Below are 7582 nucleotides of genomic sequence, written 5' to 3' on the forward strand. Positions count from 1 at the left end.
TGCAGTACCTGTACTTTGCAGATATATATACAGGGATTCCTCAATCCTCACTACATACAGGGCAAAGATATAATATCAAAATACTTAACCAATAAAACGCTATGAAATTGAAGACTTGAAATGAATATATTTTATACATGATTCGTGTTTTTGTGTGGCAAATATAATTACTAGGAAATCAATATTTGCGTCTCAGCTGTAATCTAATCTTAAACCTATAAACTAGGAGGTCCCAATAATCATAAATTAGTGAAACATGGAAAAATATCGAGATTCGAGTTTTTATTTGTATTTTACTGGGAGATAATTCCCAATGCGTCTGCACGGTAGAAGGCTAAAATACAGCTAATGCTCCAACCCCCCCCCCTCATATTTGAATTTTATGCTTACAATTTTTTTGAGAGTTATTCTTTTGGACCTCGAACATCTAGTACTATATTTGTTATTTATCACATAATAAAAACAATATATATATATGAGTGTTTTGGAAACTATTGAATCTATCTAAAAAAAACTATAAATATGTTAATAAAGTACTTTTAAAAAATCGAATTTTGAAGGAGAAACAAATTTCAGCCAATTTGGTCCAGCCGTTTGGCCAGCTATATCTAACATATATACATTAAAAATATGTATATATATACGAGCGAATAGCTTTATTATATATAGATTATTATTTTATTAATTATTATTATTATCATTATTGATTATTATTTTATAACTATTATTATCATTATTTTTTACTATTTGTTATTCTATCATTTTGATTATTATACATCTATTTTGCATTTTTCTTTTTACATATTATTTAGAATTAAATTCTTTTTTATTTTAATCGGTGCTAAGTACAAAATGAAGGCAATGAATTAATTAACATACATCACAATATTTTTTTTTCTCGAAAATCGTTATACTTCAAATACAAAACTAATATAGCAACTATGCATATATTTTCTTGATTTGTCAATTAAAAGTGTTTTTAAAGGATGGCTGTTTAGTTCATTGATATTGGAATCTTTTTTAACCAAATCAACCATATTTTTTTCATACACTTAAACTTTGAACAAAATGCGCAGTTTCTAAAATCACAAAAAAATTACAATCATATTTTAGGGTGGGTTTAATGAATGTCTAGTTTGTGTTACAGAGAAGTGACTCTGTTTGTCTGGTGTCTAATGTCTATTATATATTCTAGAAAAGTGACTATACATCTAGTGTCTAGTGTCTAGTTTGTGTTACAGAGAAGTGACTCTGTTTGTCTGGTGTCTAATGTCTATTCTATATTCTAGAAAAGTGACTATACATCTAGTGTCCAGTGTCTAGTTTGTGTTACAGAGCAGTGATCCTGTATGTCTCTTGTCCAATGTCTATTCTACATTCTAGAGAAGTAAACTTGTATGTCTAGTGTCTAGTGTCTATGCTGTATTCTAGAGAAGTGACTTTATACGTTTAATGTCTTGTGTCTATGTCTGTATGTCTAGTGTCTAATTTATGTTCCATAGAAGTGAATTTAATTAGATAAGGCGGACTCAGCTTTTCTTATAATCAATATACTACAGTTTATATAGATAGAATATACGTAAATATATAGATACTTTGATAGGCAGAAAGATAGATAAATAGATATATATTCATTATACAATATAGATAGATAGATAGATAGATAGATAGATAGATAGATGTAGATGTTCTACCTTGATAGATAAATAAATACGCATTATATATACAATGTAAATATATAAATTTGAAGATATTCGATAAGATAAAGGAACGTTGAATGAATATCTAAGAATTTTTAAATTCTAAATAGCAAGCGATGCATAACGTTTAATATCTATTATTGTATTAAAGTATTCAAGGAATGTAACCATATCATGTAAAACTTCAATCAAGAGACATAGATATAATGTATTCTTCTTTAACTTTTATTAACGAGAAAATTACAATTACAGTATTATGAATTAATATTCAAACGTACAAAAATATATATTGAAATGCACGAATGTTAGAATTTATGTATAAGATTGCTTATCACCAAGAATGTAAGGCAAGGAAAGTCATTTCAGAAGTGTACACATCTTTTGTACTGTAGTGTACTGTCTCTTGGCGGTAATGTAAACACAAGACGGATGTCGAAGCCTGACATGGGATCCATCATTCACATAAAAAATCAATGAAATATTCTGGTCATAGGAAACTATTATGTGAATTATCAAAATTATCAAAATTTAATGCTTTTAACCTCCTCAGATACTAAACGAACACTGATGCATCTATTATTGTTTACAAATTCCGCCCAGAGAGAACTGGTTTCAATATGAGATCAAAAATAACAAAATATAAACTGCAGACTTTTTGCCATATTAAGACTGCTTCAATTAAAAATGCAAAAAAAATAATATGAAAAAATACCATCAGAAGCACAAATATATGGTGCTCCAGAACAATTATTGAATTGGACAGTAGTTATAATTTTTTTCATTGAATGAATATGGACCAATTAAACTGACACAAAAATGAACATAAAAATTACTGCAAATTCTTAAACGACTTACGCCAAAATTGGAGGTTAGAAGGTGTATCTCGAGACTTATCGTCACGAATCTTGGAATATCTTTAGAAGTAAAGATTAACTGGATACGAGTATATGTTGGATATAATTACATTGGATATAAGCAGAGATTAAAAAGAGGACATTGGATATAAAATCCTATTGGATTATATATTTATCATTTATATTTGTCTAAAGCAAAATTACATTAAACAATATAAAAGTTTAGAAACTAATACTCTTTTCTCTGGATATTGCATTTTAAAATTGACAGGGTTTGCCAAAAAAGATGCAATACAAGACTTTTAGCATGAGTATAGTTTAGCTATTCAAAGGTGGTTGTCAGAAAAGGGGTTTCTTGGTCCCAGTCTAGTGTTTTTCGTTTTCTAAAAATGGGTATGATGACAGTACAGCAAGACTTGATAGATTTTCACACATTGCTTTGAAACTAACACTGGGTTTGCAGAACTTATGCACAAGATATATCGATACTTTTAAGACTTATTTGCCGAGCTCCCCGCGCCCCCCCCCCCTACGCGTGCCCCCCCTCAGTGGGGGGGTTCTCATGGGGAGGCTCTTTAAATATTATATTTGCTTGCATTTCCCTTCCTAGGACAATCTACATTCTTCATTGCATTGCATTGCACTCACAGAAACTAAAAGATTAATAAAAGAAATAAAATATATTCTGATTCACAACAATACCCTTCAAAGCGTTGTCTGATCAAGTATTGCGTTAAAAATCCATGTTTCCCATTTTGAAAACTGAATATTTTTATTTGTGGTTTCTCTACCACAGTGACTCGCGCATTTCTTGCTTGAGAAACGATGGAGAAATGAAGGTTTCAAAGGTACATCGGACATGCCACTCTATACATGGAGGGTCACTTACGCATGTATTCCATTTGAGAATAATTAATTACATCGTATAGAAAAAAAACTTTAAAATCTCACTTTTGTCCTGAACTAAAAAAGTTTCTAACTAAAAAAGCTTTAATCAATACTGCCTTCAGTGTAAATATATATTTGATATCATAATTTATAATACAATATGTATCAATCCTATGAAAATATAGATCATTTTTTAGAAACATTTCCATCTATATTTTTCATCCCTTGAAGCTTACACCATAGTATTAAGAGGGATTGCCTGATTTTGTGCCCTCCNCTTAAGAAAATAACACAAATAATTTTATAACGCTTGTAATATTGAAGTGTGTATATGATCGAATAGTTTACATATTTAAAAAGGTATCAATATTTTTTTCAAAAAAGGGGTTTTTGAGGGGGAGGCACAATGTTGCCAAGGGGGGGGGGCACAAAATTTTTTTAAGCGCTGACGTGCGCAAAATGTGCCCCCTACACAAATGCTCTCGTACGCCCTTGGTACAGTCGTCTTCGTATATATTAATTAAATTAAGACGACTTTCGACTTCAATTTTGTTTTCTACCAAGGTCTAACAGCATGAATTGGATACACATAGCAATGAATAGAAAGAGGAACTTTCAACTAACAACTTATTTGTTTCCTTGTAAACTATTCTGAAAAAAAAACTCGTTAGAAATCAAACCTTTAATTTAAAAGTCGTCCTCATTGTATTGATATAAATGAGGACCACTGTATTTAATTTTCATCTGATACTGTCGTGATTCAGCGACGCACTTTAATTTTAAGAATTGCCAAATGGGTAGAATTTGGAAAACAAGGCTAAGTAAATAAACTTCATTAATTAAAAATGATAATCTAAACCATTCTAAACCTAAATCGCCGATTTCCCCAGCCAACTTATAAACTAAAAAGACTATTTCTATAAAAATGGCACAAAGCCAAGAAGCCAATTTCATAACTTCCTCACTCCTCCCCAAGAAAAAAAATGTAAGCTCCCCTGGACAAATTGTTAAATATGCCCTGAAGATAGTAGAAAAATTTCAGTGAGGGGGTGGAGTGTTGATAACCCCCCCCTTCACCAGAAGGTACCCTGTTATCTTGGTAGATACTTTAAAACTTAGTGCTACCAAGTTAGATATTTATTACAAATGTTTTAGCTTAAGGTTTAATGACACCTTTAGCTCTAAACTAGTAGAAATGCACATCATTGCAAGGATGCAAGGTTATAGTCTCAAGAAACAGTAACGTATATGTCTTAAGAATAGAGAATGGGGGGGGGGGGTACGTGTATTAGATCATAATATAACGTCAATAAAAAGCTTAAAAAATTAATACAGGTTTGTTATTGAACGGTCATGTTTTTTCCATGAACCCCTCCTCCCCTTCCTTGTTTCTGTATATATTCTCGTATATATCGTGTAACAAAGAAAACAAAGCCTTTTTAATACTTCTTTTTAGACTAAACTGGATTCGAAGGGGGAGAGAGGGGTTCAGTACGGAAATTGAAAGATATAAATCTGAAAATTATCTTATTAAACTTAATTTATACTTTTCAAAATTCACTGATTTCTTTGCAACAGTATTTCTATGAACCATTCATGACGCCACTGCTTCAAAATTCCCGTACTTCATTTAAACACTTCGAGCCGAGGCGAAATTAGGGTGGAAGATATGGTGGCTCAGCCCTACACCCCCTGGATCAGTAAAATCTAAGGTCTTTAGGGGTTTCCAGGTCCCAACGGGTGCTGAGCCACCTCCCCCCCCCCTTCTCCTTTTCTAATCGTATAATGATTTTTTCACCCTACTCATGAATTTTTTGATCCCTAAACCATATTTATATATAACTTTGGCGTCTGTTTGTATCCAATAAACGCCAAAACGGCTGAACCGATCGGGCCCAAATTTTTTGTGGGAACTCACGTGACCACAGGGAAGGTTTATGAATGATCAAAATTTCAAATATTTGTCTCCATCAAAATTCGATCTTCATTAAATTTTTGAAAACTTTAAAAATCCACGAAATTTTTTGTGAAAATCCGCGAATTATTTTTGTTGTTTTACGATGTACACAAAGAGAACATGTTCACAATAAAATTTAGAAGATGGGCGCGAAGCGCCCTATAAGGCTAGTACTTTAATATGTGATATGTCATTTGTCAATTATTTTAGCCAGCAAACATCTGACATGATTAACAGAATGAATGCATCTCATTTTTAACCTTTAAATGGATTTATTACTCCTAAATTTTTCCAGCATGCATTCGACATGCTTAACACAAACAGAATGCATGCATCCCATTTTTACCATGGAAATGAATTCCCTGCCTCCAGAAAGCCACAATTAAGTTCAAATTTATCACTATTTTTATGTAGTTTTGGCAGTTTTTTTCCAATCTTAGGCATAATGTCATTTACACTGTTCACCGGATTAGTCTGCTCTAAGGCAATATAGTTTTTGTTGGGGTTTCCCTGATAAGTTATGTATACAGGCTGTTGTAGCCTGTAGCTGTGAATGTGGTATAACCCTTTTTTAGGATATTGTTTGTACCGGGGGTGGGATGTGTGAAGGCCCTACCTTTTTTTTGAATTAACAAGCCTTAGGATACTTTTCAAATATCCCAACATCTTTGTTTATAAAAGCTGTTATTAAAACAAAACAATCTTCCGGGTTCTTCATCTTAGAAAGTTGCTCTAATATTGTATACTGTTCAATTATTCTGCTTTCAAGCTTTCAAGTTCAACTTTTAAATATCTTTAATTTTGGGTTTTTTGAGGTTCCAACTTGCAGTTTTATATTATAGATACTTTTGTGTTTATCATTCTAATATTCATCTCATTTTTTTGTTTTTTGTTGCATTTGAAAAAACTGAGTGATTAACTAAAATGTTGCATTACGAAATCCTTTAATTATTCATCTTTTTAGTTTATAAGTCTCAACTCTCTGCAGTTTTGAACAATTACGAGGCATGAGTAACGCTTTTGCAAATTTCTTGATATCATCTAGACTATACGAAATTTGTAGGGATGATCACTCTTTATCTCCTTATAGGACAGCAAGAAACTTTCTTTATAGTTATGTTTTAAAACTACTGGGTAGAGAGGGAGGGGGTGTTATGGATGGGAAAATGACCATATTTCTATCCTGTTTCGGAAAACCAGGTAAGACTATGTAATGATAAAAATAGTTTATTTTTTGAAAACTTTAGTTTTAGGTAAAAAAACTTGTATGTCATTGGCAAAAAACTTTAAATTTGAATTGGATTCAGATTAAAAACTTAAATATATTCACATTAATATGATAAATTTGCATTTGCAGTATTAATTACAAAAATATTAAGAAATGGCTGACATTATAGCCGATAATGATCCATCAAATGGTTTCTGAGGTTTTTACCTATTTTTATCAAGCCTTATATACTAATAGCTAAAGTGCCTGGCATTGCCCGTGAAAAAAAATCGAAAATAAATTTTGAATTTTTTTTAACCTATAACACCCCCGGCTACCCATTAAAGGCCAACAAAAAAATCAGCCGGCTACAGGCAACATATATATATAAGAATGTCTTGTTTTATTATATAGATCAAAACACTAACTCTTTTTACACATCGTTGTATTTGATCGTTGCACAGATATTATTTATCAATTTTAAATGACAGCTGTGAAAATATTGAACAAGACTTTTAAAACAAATCAACTAACAACTTATGTCCTAAAAAATGAGATGTGAGAATTTGATAATAATTCTCTTTTTATTTCTAGTTTTTGCAATAGCCGCTAATTTAACATGCAAATTGCAGGAATCCACGAAAAAAAGTGCGTAAACCGCAGCTTATTCAATTTGAGATAGAGAAGTCACGAAGTACATGTTAGCTATTTATTTACCGTCTTGAATCCGTTAAATACCACTAGCTTTAAATATTTACAGTCTTGAATCCGTTAAATACCACTAGCTTTAAATATTTACAGTCTTGAATCCGTTAAATACCACTAGCTTTAAATATTTACAGTCTTGAATCCGTTAAATACCACTAGCTTTAAAAGTTATATACATGCACTAGATCTTGTGTATACAAAAAGAAAGGTGTGACAAATATAAACATTAAACTTGAGTAGATTTTTATTCAGGGCCCATACTTCAAGT

This window comes from Eurytemora carolleeae, unplaced genomic scaffold (assembly GCF_000591075.1).
Source record: "Eurytemora carolleeae unplaced genomic scaffold, Eaff_2.0 scaffold1291, whole genome shotgun sequence".
Taxonomy (NCBI): domain Eukaryota; kingdom Metazoa; phylum Arthropoda; class Copepoda; order Calanoida; family Temoridae; genus Eurytemora; species Eurytemora carolleeae.